The sequence below is a fragment of the Corylus avellana genome, chromosome ca9 (genome assembly GCF_901000735.1).
Source record: "Corylus avellana chromosome ca9, CavTom2PMs-1.0".
Lineage (NCBI taxonomy): Eukaryota > Viridiplantae > Streptophyta > Magnoliopsida > Fagales > Betulaceae > Corylus > Corylus avellana.
Window position 1 is genome coordinate 15,275,274 of NC_081549.1, and position 13,426 is coordinate 15,288,699.

Genomic DNA, 13,426 nt, shown 5'->3' on the forward strand with positions numbered 1-13,426 from the left:
CCTTGCTCTGCCTCTTGGCTAAGATAAAGTGCTCATAGTCTGTCCCATTACAAGCGAATATGCAGAAAAACTATTCTTAGCTGATTTTGATGGGTCTGGTTACATCGAAGCATCAAATTCTGAGGCTCTCAACATACATGCAATTTGAATTAGACATTTTTACCCTTTTGCTCGTGCATGGAATAACCATATAATCAACTTACCAACCTCTCGTTCAGAACCTTCATTTTGGTCGTCCCTAACCTCTGAAAATCTGAGAGTGCGAGAGAGAAAGGAAAGGAGTTAGAGAGGACCTATACTCGGAGGAATTGATCCTCAAACCTTGAGAGCTTCTACCTTGACGTAATTATCAATTTGGTCGCCACTAACATGATATCATCTAAATTTTTAACAAAACCGTCAAAATGCCATGTCGGCAGTAATTGTATTGTAATACGTAGTCTAAAACCAATACATGTTTTCTCACTTGTTTTACGAAGATCGTAGAGGTTTGTTTTGCGAAGATCGTAAAGGCATTAATTTAAGAAAAAAATAAAATAAAAGATGATTATTCTAAAAAGAATTGACAAAAGTACGTTGTAACTTTTTAAGGAAAAAAAACTTCAATTTTTTTTTTTCTATAATTAATAGAGAAGCTCTCTTAATTTTTTTTTTTTTTTTTTTTTTTAAAGGAATAGACATGACTCTTGAGAGATAATATCCAAAATACAATGGAGAATATCCTCAATAGATCCTTTTTCCATGATGAGTGAAAGTGTTTCTGTCGTCTAACATGATTAACCTTCCATCTGTGTAAACCATTTAGAACCCCTCGAACTTCCTTAATAAGATGTTCATACTTGCTCTAGCTCCTCCCATCTTTCGTAAGAGCTTGCACCCCTTGGAGAGATGCTCGCTTAATTTCTTTCTATTATTATATCATATTTTACATCTCTATACATGATTTTTATTGTTCCTTTAGCATGCAACATAAAAAGACTTAAATTAATTTGAACAAAACTCTCAAAACCGACATTCTTTATTTTTTCAATGAAAAAACTCCATATTTTTCTATTATCAATATTTATCTTATTTTCTTCTACTTTTATGGCTTATTTTACCTTTCTACTAGATATGGGTTTTCATTGCTATTTTGTATTTAATATATTTCCATGTTTTATTCTACAATATCCTCCTTGTTAATTTGTAACTTGTTTGACGTTTCTTGAGATATTTTTTTTATTAAATTTATTTCAAATTCTCTTTTATTGTGTGATATCCATACCCTAATATTACGGTATTTGCTTAAAACCTATCACGCTTATTATTTGCTATATATATACATGTAATATGTCTATATGTGTTTTTCATTCATTTGAGGTTTTATAGGTACTTTTTTCATCTCAATATGAAATACTTTGCAATATTGTCTTTCCTTTTCGTGACTTCTCTGGTTTTCTCTTTCGGTATTGTTTCCTTTCCTTCTTATATATATATATTTTTGTTAAATTTCCTACAAATATTAATCGTTGTTTAGCACTCAAAAATACGGGTTGTCGTTTGTATATTAAACAGAGAACAAAGTCTTAACAATCAAATTTCTGTTTGTTTAATTTTCTTTTCATTTCAGTGTATAAAACTTCTTGCTAGAAGGCTGCTTTGATCTTCAAGCTGTTTGTGATATTTGGAACTGCAGGGAAAAGTGCTTGCTAGAATTTTTAGACAAACCTATGATTAATATGTGTGGTAGAATTCCAAGCTCATGTTGCTGCTATTCTCCCAGCCCCGACCAGGCTTTTACCTCCACCTCCATATATTGGTTAGCTAGCTACTCAGTTTAAAGAAACAAATTAACTCACGTGAAAAGGAAAAAGAAGGGCTAGAGAGAATGTTGTAGTGTATAAATTGAAAGGGTAAATATATAATAAAGGGAAAAATATAAAATGGCCCTCCAAACTACCAGTCATTTGTAATTTAGCCTCCCAATGTTCAAAATGTAATAAACTAGCCCTCCAAACTACCAACTAGTTACAATTTGACTACTCCGTTAGTTAACACCGTCAAAATGGATGGAAAATGCAAAACGACGTCGTTTTGTTGAGGTTAAGTTACTAAATACCTTTTTAAAAAAAAAAAATCAAATTAAAAACAAATCCGACTAAACGTTGTCGTTTTGCTTCCAAAAGAATCTATTGCACGACAAGATATCGTACTTCCGTCCATACTGTTTCTCACTTCGTTTTCTTCGTCTTCTTCATTCCAATTCATCACTTCCAGCTCAAAACGTTCTCCTCTCCGGCTCACAGCTCGTCAATGATGGTTTTCAAAATTTGGGGTTTTACGAAATAAGTTTCTTAGGGTTTATTTGTGAATCACGGCCGTTCAATCTCTCGATTCCAGGTATCTCTCTATCTCTCATCTCTCGCCCTCTCTTGTATTTCTATCTCTCATCTCTCTGTTTTCATTTGCTAAAATCTGCTAAAATCTGAAGGAGTTGGCCTATTGAAATCAAACTAAAATCTTGAAAGGAACAAATTGCACGTGAAAGGAACAAGTTGTTAACGAAAAAGATCCAATACCTGCTGGACGGGGGATTCTTTTTGCTGGACGGGGGTTATTTGTTGGACGGGGTTCTTTGCTTGGGAAAGAAATCAACACGACAATGTTTTGTGGAAGGGGGTTTGTTGCTCGTTTAGTGGGCTTTTTTTTAAAAAAACTTTGACGGCGTGATGAATTGAAATCTTGAAAGGAACAAATTGCACATGAAAGAAACAAGTCGCTGATGAAGAAGAGGAAGTAGCTCCTGGACGGGGGGTTATTTGCTGGAAAACTTGAAGCCGTGCAACATATCCTTCTACATAAGCGGTAAAATCTAGGCTAGCTTCAAGATCTACACACCTAGAAATTCCAAAACAAGAACAAACTCAGCAGGGACCACCAAAATCACTACAATCCCCAATAAGAGATTCTTGTGAAATTCTTTAAGAGGGATACAGTCCACCAAATTCTGAAAAGGTGAAGTCCACGGCAAAACTTTATCAAGCGACTGTAAATAAGAAACAGGGTTCTTTGCTTGAGAAAGAAATCAACACGACAACGTTTTGTGGAAGGGCGTTTGTTGCTTGAAAGACAACGTTTAGTGGAGTTTTTTTTTAATTTGATTTTTTTTTTTAAAAAAAAAATGGTATTTTAGTAACTTTACCTTAACAAAACAACGTCGTTTTATATTTTTCATCCATTTTGACGGTACTACTTAACGGAGTGGTCAAATTGCAACTAGTTGGTAATTTGGGGGGATAGTGTATTACATTTTGAACATTAGGGGGCTAAATTACAAATGGTTAGTAGTTTGGGGGGCCATTTTATATTTTTCCCTATAATAAATCTTTTAGTCAACGCGTGAAAACAAAAAACTCCCTCAACTCCTTTTTTTTTTTGAATTTTTGAATTTTTACTCTATGAGTCAATCGAAAATATGTCGTAAGTCATTCCGTTACATTTTCTTTAAAATGTCTAACGTCCGTCATTAAATCTCAAAACTCACCGTTTTGCCACGTCAGCTTTTTTTCCACCTCACTTTAAAATATTATTTTTTTATTAATTTAATTTTAAAATTAAATCATAACAAAAAATAAAATAAAAAAATTGAAAGGGTGGCTAGCAGTGGGGCAGCCACCCTTGGCCACCCCAAAACCCTCCATGCATGGGGTGGCTTTGCGGCCATCCCAAACCCCCCAACCGGGTGGCTCGCAGCCACCCCATGGGTGTTGGGGTGGCCCGTAGGAAACCCCTAACCCCTTGGGGGTGGCCGCAAGCCATCTCATAGGGATTGCAGCCATCCCACTTGGGGGTTTGGGGTGACTGCAAGCCATCCCATAGGGGTTGGGGGTGGCTTTGCGGCCACTCCAAACCCCCCAACCGGGTGGCTCGCGGCCACCCCATGGGTGTTGGGGGTGGCTTGCAGGGAACACCTAACCTCATGGGGGTGGCCGCAAGCCATCCCAGAGGGGTTGCGGCCATCCCATTGGGGGGTTTGGGGTGGCTGCAAGCCATCCCATAGGGGTTGGGGGAGGCTTGTGACCACCCCCGAAGGGGTTAGGGTGACAGCCCCACCGTTGGCCACCCCTTTAATTTTTTATTTTATTTTATTTTTTTTAGATTTAATTTTAAAATTAAATTAAGAAAAAAATAATTTTAAAGTGAGGTGAAAAAAGCTGAAGTGACAAACGGTGAGTTTTGAGATTTAATGATGGACGTTAGATATTTTGAAGAAAATGTAATGGAAGGACTTATGACATTTTTTCGATTGACCCAGAGAGTGAAAATTCAAAAAAAAAAAAAAAAAAAAAAATTGAGGGAGTTTTTTGTTTTCACGCGTTGAGTCAGTGATTTATTATACTTTTGCCCAAATTAATGAATAAAATAATGCTTTGGTAGTATATATCTGCAATTTTTTTTACAAATAATTGTTCAATCTTAAATTATTTGTAATAACTAATAACCCAAAAAAAAAAAAAAAAATTCTTGAGCTTAAAAAAATTTTGCTTATTCGCATCGCATATATAACCGCTCACCAATCAAACAATAACAAAACTCAAAAATGCTCCTAGACCATGGAGTAACGCTACTCTTGACATTAATTTATTACATTTACTTTATACTTGTTTGACATGCCATAATGTGTTTTTATTCGTTACATTTACTTTATACTTGTTTGACATGCCATAATGTGTTTTATTCATGATATTGTATATTCGAAGAAGAAGAAGAAGAGAGAGAGAGAGAGAGAGAGAGGCTATTTAAAACAAGTTAATGGGTGTGAAGTTCGTGTAATAAAATTTGTGTGATAATTATGCTAAATGAAGTTCCAAAAAAAAAAAAAAAACTATTCGAGTTTTGGTATGACTATTATCATATTTTTATTACAAATCCTTTATAAATTAACAAATTTAATATCCCAACTACAAGTGCTCTATATTATTTTCTCTTTTGGTGCGCGTAAACCCTAGAGGAGAAAGGAAAAGATAAAATCCTTTTAAAATCAATGGCATTTAAAATATATTTAGTTGATGTGGCTTTTAAAATCGTTATTAAATCAAAATTCAATTATAATTCATCTTTAATTTAATAATAATTTTAAAACTCACATCAATTTGAAGAGAATGAAAAAAAAAAAAAAAATGGTTCCTATCATTACTCAGTTAATAATTATGGGGAACGTCCTATAAAAGGTTGACAACCGACAATACTTGTACTTTTGCCTATTTGGCTATTGGAGATGTCAATGGCTACACACTTATTTGAGAAATGGGATATTCGTAAAGGCGCTATCTCATTTCCTTAATGGTCAATCATGAAAATGTGTTGTTGTTTGTACTAGTGAATATTAGAGTGGTGATTTCATACAAACATATGTGTTTTTGTTTTAAAACTGTGGCTTTAAAACATCATGGTGTTTTATACTATGTCAAAAGACAGCATAATTCGGTGCATTTTTTTTCTCCTCTCTTCCTCTTTCTTTCTGTTGAAACAGTTTTCCGAATGATGACATGGGAAAGGGACCAGCACAATACTTGATAATTGAGGGTTAAACTGAGTATAAAAGACAAAGAAAATGGATCAAAGCTGCCGGCGTTGTCCGGCCAGAGAAAGCTCCGATGCCTAAGTTAGTCATAGTATTTAAGAGAAAAATGAACTTGGAAACTGTAGATCAGAGAAAAGATAGGCAAAGTATTCAATTTCTGAGGGTAAAAAGGAGTTACCGAAATAGTGAAAGGGGACCCCCCTTTTATAGGCATCAGATTGTACCTGTTCATCTAACACTGTGGACTTTTACCGTGGGTCCACATGTCAACAATATATCGGAGAACATCAAATAGGATATTTATTCAGATATGTTTATTATTTCCTAAGGGTAACACTCGGTACCTGCCTCAGGCTCGACTGACCGAGCCTGACAAGCGAGTGTTGATAATATAATCTATATAAGCCTAAGTCTGCCGAACATGAGTTTATTCTGAACAGTAAAAATGACCGAGTATTGGAAATGGCCGATAGGTTCGAACTGGGCCCAACCCAACTTAAATATGGACCAACACTTTCTATCTTTTCTTTTCTTTTTTCACTCCTCTTCTCTCTTTGCCTTCTTTCTTTTTCTCCCCTCTTTCTATTTTTTCCCTACATAACTGATTGGTTCCTCCAAAAAACTGCCGTCCGTTCAAGCAAAGAACTCAGTTTCTTTTCCTACTACTACTCTCAAGTTTCTACGTAAAAACTACTACTCTCAGTTTCTACTACTGCTACTAATAGAAAATATACATATGATCTATTTGTAGGGATATCCCGTTAGGGTAGATATCCTATGGAGGACAAAGTGACTAGAGAATGAGAGAATGTTGAAAATGAATTGACATACATTCTCTGACTCCCCAACTCTATTTATAGAGTTAAGATACAACTTTTCACCAAGAGTTATATTTTGTCACTTATCATAACCTTCATTGAAGGCTATGATTGGCTATAGGAATGACCACACTAGTTATGGTGTGATCATCCCCAAATTATCATCTCCCACTTGATCACACTATAACATCATGTATGTAATTTAGTTGAACATTATCACTTTGGTACCAATAGTAATTTGTATACATGTCAACTCTCATCTGTTTAAATTTCATATCAGCATTAGATTATGACATTTTATAATGTATATACAATTTGGTCATCTTATCTAACCGCACCTTTTACCATATACTTTCTCACTAATTGTATATTAGGGTGACTTTATTTCGCTTTTTAACTAAATGAATGACATCAATTCTCTGTGGTTAAGAACATTAGTTCACACCTATTTCGCAATTGACCATTTCAGCCATACACAAAACTATGTGCTGACTTGCAATGATTTTTAATCAAGTGTTTCCTTGATACTCCTTATCAGTGTCTTTTACACTATAAGACCATAAATCTTACTAACTTCTAACACAATATCTCTCGGTGAACCTTACATTTATGAAAGTTGTAATATCCGTATTTCTTAAGTGTCTTATGTCTATGACCTGACCAATTATTCCCCTTATAAAAAACAGAATTGCACAAAATAGTTCATTCAGGCATCCCCAAATCCTTCAATTTGTGCTTTAACATATATGTAGCTACCACGTAGGTGTTTCTTAATTCCATTGTAGCTATATGCTCTTTGAACTTTTCCAAAGACTGACATGGGTGGCACCTCCTTGAACAAATTTGCTCCTTGTCATGGTTCTAGACCTTGTGGGGCTGTAATGTATTAAGAGCATTGGTAAGATTCTCAAAGTTTAGTGAAAATTTAGTTTAAAAAATTATAAATAATCAAACTTTCTAAATATTTCTCTACTTCATTCAAACAAAACACAATTCTTTATTGGTTTGGTATATTTCAGTTGGTGAGGAATTAAAGACTCTTTGCCACACTAATTCTGCATAGCACATGAAATTCAAAATCGGGTTAATAACTTTTTTAGTACCTAGGTTTTCACTTTTTTATTTTTTTTTCACATAGGTTTTAATTTGTATCATAGATAATACATGACTTATGGGTAAATAGCGGTTTAGTACCTCTGTCACCATTCCGTCAATCAAACTAACGGATTGACATGTGTTCTAACAAAAACATGCCACGTATCCTAAAAAAAAAAAAAAAAAAAATCATAAAAGTAATTCAAATAATTAAAAAAAAAATTCAAAACTTAAAAAAAGAAAAAGACAAATATGGGGTGGCTCGGCCGCCCCATTTTGGCCAATGGGGGTGGCCGGCCACCCCCATTTTGGCCATTGAGGGTAGCTAAGTAACCCCAGGGCCGGAATAGGGTGGCTAAAATTAGTTGGGTTGATGGAATGTGACGAAGGTATTAAATTGGTATTTACTCATAAGTTAAGTATCATCTGTGATATGATTTGAAACATAAGTTGGAAAAAATAAAAAAGTGAAAATCTAGGTACTAAAAAGGTTATTAACCCTTCAAAATCACTAGAGCAAATTCATAACCCACTTAAACATCTAATAGCATTCACATTGAACTGCTCACAAGATCGCCTCTAAAACGCTACTTTTGATATTTTAGCTAGGTACTTTTCAAAACCCCATAATTGTCAAATTCTCTAAATATTTATCTACTTTAACTAAATATTATTTTTTATTGGTGAAACTAACTATGCAATTAATGTTGTAGTTGTGCATTTAAGCAAAATCGAATTTTTTTTGACATGTCGACATAAGGGGAGGGGAAGAGGGGAGGGAGGATTCGAATTGGTGACCTCGGCTACATGATTCGTCGTCCCTAGCCAATTGAACCTACCCCTTGGGGACCAACAAAATCAGATTTGAAATATGAAGATGTTCTTGAAAATTCAAGCGTAATGGGCATTCCATTCTAGAGCATTCAAATCAATTCATACCTTTTTTTTTTGTTTTGTAACTACATTCCAACAAACTAAACCAAAACAACCAAACAAAAGGAAGCATTATAAATAAACAGGGGTGGATATTTTCCACTATAAATGGGAAAAGAGGGAAAAAGGGGAAAATAAGTGAGAATCCTCCTTCATGGTTAAAATAAGACCTATGATACAATAGCTTCCGAATATCAATCCAACACGCAACTGAAGGTTAAGGTAGCTTCTACAAATGATACCCAAGGAGTTAGCATTTTCTACTTCCATAAGTTCCCCCAACCCTTTGCTAATGGCAACATTTTTTAGTATCATTTTTGAGTATTAGCCATTTATATTCCAAGTGACTTGCTTGAGAATCAGTGTATGGGTGGGTTTAGAAAAGGTGAAGAGGTATTTGTTTTTCGCTTGGAAAGTCCCATGCTTTGTTTAGTATAGAATCTATAACTACTCTGGTGATTAACTGTTTGTGGTTTACAGCAAAGCCCACAAAGGCGACGATTTCGCTAGCTTGGTTTCCAATTGGTAGAGAAGCATGTTGCGAAGTGGGGTCATCCCAACAGAGAGCATTTGTTTGTGATATTAGAGTTTCTAGAGACATGACAAATTTGTCCACGAGGGAAGAGGGTGAAACGAAATAGGGAAAAAAAACTTTCAGGACGAGAACTAGGGTTCATGGAGAATGGATTATAAAATATTCAGTTTTGGTCCCAATTCATTCATGCATTAATGTTATTAATGTTGTAGAGTTAGATCAAGATCCCCTCAAAATTCTCGTGCTTTGCATCTAACAGTGTTAGATTGAAACATGCCAATTGGTATCCAAAACCATTTTTTCTAGTTTCCCTCCCAAAACAAAACCCTTCTTCTTCCTCCCGCAAACCTCTTCTAAACAAAAAAGAAAAAGAAAAGAAAAAAGACAGTTTGGAAGGAAGACTATGCAAAGCTAGGAACAACTAGAGAGAGTAACAAACTAGACACTGTAATATCAGAGGTGTTTGTGTTTGTTTATATTGAAATTCTCTTAGAATTTATCCTTCCAAATCGCACTCAATTTTTATTCTTTTTTCATCCAAATCTCACTAGAAGTCACTCTTGTGTCATTCTATTTTATGTATGAAGTGGCTTTTAAAATTGCACTTTAATCAAAATTCAATAATAATCAATCACAAGGCCAATAGTAATTTTAAAAGCCACATCATTTTTTGAATAACATAAGAATAACTTTTAACCCTACTCAAATCTCAGTCTTAAAATACAAAAATTCTACTCAGAAAAGAAAATATATGATTAGAAAAAGCAAAGCACCAACTCCTTGCTATTAGGGATGTCAATGCGAGTGGTTTTTTAACCGCCCGCTAACCGCTACCCACTAACCGCCTTTTTATATAATATGTTTTTATAATTATAATTATAATAATATTTATACATATAACATAATCAATTGATCATTAAATCAATTTTTTTTTTTGAAATAACTAAATCACAATTTGAGTATTGATATATTATCACTATAATTTATATGATTATATCATATGATCAATTGATCATTAAATCATTTGATTATATTATAACAAATTATACATATATAATATGACATAACTCATACGTCATAAATATGCAAGTTCATACTTTTTATTTTCTTTTTTGACATGTCCACACAAGAGGGGAGATGGGGGATTCCTATGCTAGTTCATACTAATACAACAATTAAGTATCTAGAGACTTAGTTCCAATGTATGTTATAAACTTATAAGTCCATAAATGTTATAAACTTATAAGTCCATAAATGTTATAACTTATAATTATACATTATAGATATATGCAATTATGCATATTGAATAATATAAATGTATAAGATCAATACTTAATCATATGATTCAATAACAATTCATATACTTATTAAAGTGAATCATATTATTAATGTACAATGATAATGCGATTCGTATAATATCAAATTAAATAATTGATATCAGATTAAACAATGTGCTACTTATAACCACAATTGAAGTATTAATGTATTATCATTCTAATTTATTTGATTATATAATAACAAATTATATATATATAATATGACATAACTCATAAGTCATAAATATGCAAGTTCATACTAATACAATAATTAAGTATCTAGTGACTTAGTTCCAATGTATGTTATAAACTTATAAGTCCATATATGTTATAAATTATAATTATACATTATACATATATGCAATTATGCATATTGAATAATATAAATGTATAAGATCAATACTTAATCATATGATTCAATAAGAATTCAAATACATATTAAAGTGAATCATATTATTAATATACAATGATAATGTGATTCGTATAATATCAAATTAAGTAATTGACATTGGATTAAACAATATTTTACTTCTAACCACAATTGAAGTATTAATGTATTATCATTCTAATTTATATGATTATATAATAACAAATTATACATATATAATATGACATAAATCATCAGTATATCAAATCATACTAATATAACAATTAAGTACTTAAAAACTTAGTTCCAACGTATGTTATAAACTTTAAAATCTATATATGTTATAAATTATAATTATACATATATGCATATAAATAATATAAATGTATAAGATCAATACTTAATCATATAATTCAATGACAATTTAAATACTTTATTCAAATTAATCATATTAAATTTTAATAGGTTATGATTTATATTTAAGGATTTTTTTTTTAAAAAAAAAAAGTACAAGTAAATGTAAATTTGGGGTCAAATATTTTTTATTTTTCAATATGGGCTCTTTCATAGCAATTTGGCCTAAGAAGACACTAAAAATGTAAAAAAAAAAACAAATGAGGTAAAAATGTTATAGTGATCGAAAAAAAAAAAAAAAAAAAAAAAATTTAGTATATGTTTATCTTGAGAAAGCCCAAAAAAAGCTCAAAAAAGCCCAATGTTGAAAAATCGGTTATAGCGGGCGATTACATGTTTTACTAACCGCTAACCGGCGGTTAGTAGCTAACTGCTAAACTCTACGCTGTCACGGTTGCGGTTAGTGAAATTTAATAACTGCTAAGGCAGTTACAGTTAGCGGTTTACGCTAATAATCGCTAACCATAACCGCATTGACACCCCTACTTGTTATACTTTCATTCATTCATTATCAATCACTTTTTTTCTTTTTTCTTTTTTCTTTTTTTTTTTCTTTTTTTTTTTTTCAAATCTCTCTTTACAAATTCTAGATTAAAGCAAAACTAATTATATAAATGGCATCTCAAATCTTCTAAAATTTGAGGAAATAGAATCCTGATCCGTAAAATTAATGCTACATCCCAAAAGTGAAGTCCAACCAAACAAAACAAAATGCTACCATTTTATTAATTATTTTTAAGAATGGCTATAAACATTGTTAAATGAATTTTTTATTAAATTTTTGAAGAAAAAAAAAAACAAATAGAGTTCAAAAACACAATAAACACTCTCATTAAACATAACTCAACTTCCAAAACCCAACAAAAATAATATGCTCAAAGATGTTTCATCTCCATTACACATTCTGCCCCATGGCACCCAAAATGAGTCAAAGAAAAGAGAAGGGCTTCACCTTGGCTAAGAGAACCTCCATTAGGGCTTAAAGATAACACAAAAACCCTCCTCCGTCAATCTCTCTCTAGGGGTAAAAACACAGAACACAGTGGGAGGCTAGGGGAACAAAAGCTTCTCTAAAGTTTTTTTTTTTTTTTTTTTCTTCTACACCCTTTATGTTCTCTCTAGGGTTTTAGGCTTATAATTTGAGAATCAATATCAGTTCTGTCATCAAAACCCCATCTCTCTTGGCACACTTTATGTCCATTTTCAGCAAAAAATGAGAAATGCGCTCTTCCGTTTTTAGCAAATGAGAAATGCACACACCTTAACGACCATTTGATCAAAAATTCAAGATCTAATGGTGAGGATTAGTGTCATGTCAAGATGTCACGGGCAAAATCAAGCCGATCTTGAACGGATAGTTCTTGCTACTAGTAGTAGTAGTAGTAGTAGTAGTAGTTTTTTACTACTCTCAAGTTTCTACTACTACTACTACTACTCTTTTGTTGCTACGTAGAAACTACTACTCTCAGTTTCTACTACTACTACTCTCGAGTTTCTACTTTTTCATCGGGTCAAATATCTGCATCTGTTGGACCTAGTGCAGTCTATTTTTGTCCCAATTGATCATGAAAAACAGCTTCCAATTCTTCAAGATCTTCTCAATGAGTATTGGAGCATACCGATGGAGACTATATTGTGCATTTCAAAACTACGCTGCGTAGGGATAAAGTCCAAACAACGTAAGAATGATAATTTGCTAGAAGTTTAATTTTTTAAGGGTGGGCAAATTGAAATGCCGACCATCATTATTAATGACCGGGTGTGTTTGTTTTTCACAAACTGCGTGGCATTGGAGCAATGCCACAGGCACAATTCAAAACACTTTTCAGTTTGGGCCTTCATGTTGGACTGCCTTGAGAAGCTTTGAAAAGCTTACTAATGCTCTTAATACATTACAGACACACACAGTCTAGTACCATGACAAGAAGCAAATTTGTTCAAGGAGGTGCTACCCATGTCATGGACATCCCGGAGGAATATGCTAGCCAAGTCATCAAGATTCGGGAAAAATGAGAGGGCAGCCATGTCATTGACATTCCGGAGGTATATGCTAGCCACACCATCAACATTCAAGATAAAGGAAAAGGAAAAGCTGTTGAAGCTAGTAATGTTGAGGAGAATGAATGCTTGTCTTACCAAGCGAAAATGGAAGACAAGTTATACCAAAAAAAAAAAAAAAAATCCTATTCATTGCCAATGACAATGATTCTTGTATTTATAGGCTTCCTCACGGGTTCAAGGATCAGAAAGGCTTACCTTACTGGCCCATGATGATTTCTATTGGCCCATATTGTTGGGACAACACTAAACTCAAGAAAATAGAGGGCCTCAAGTGGGAGTGCCTCACATATTTACTAAAAATTAGTGGTAACAAACTAAGGCAGT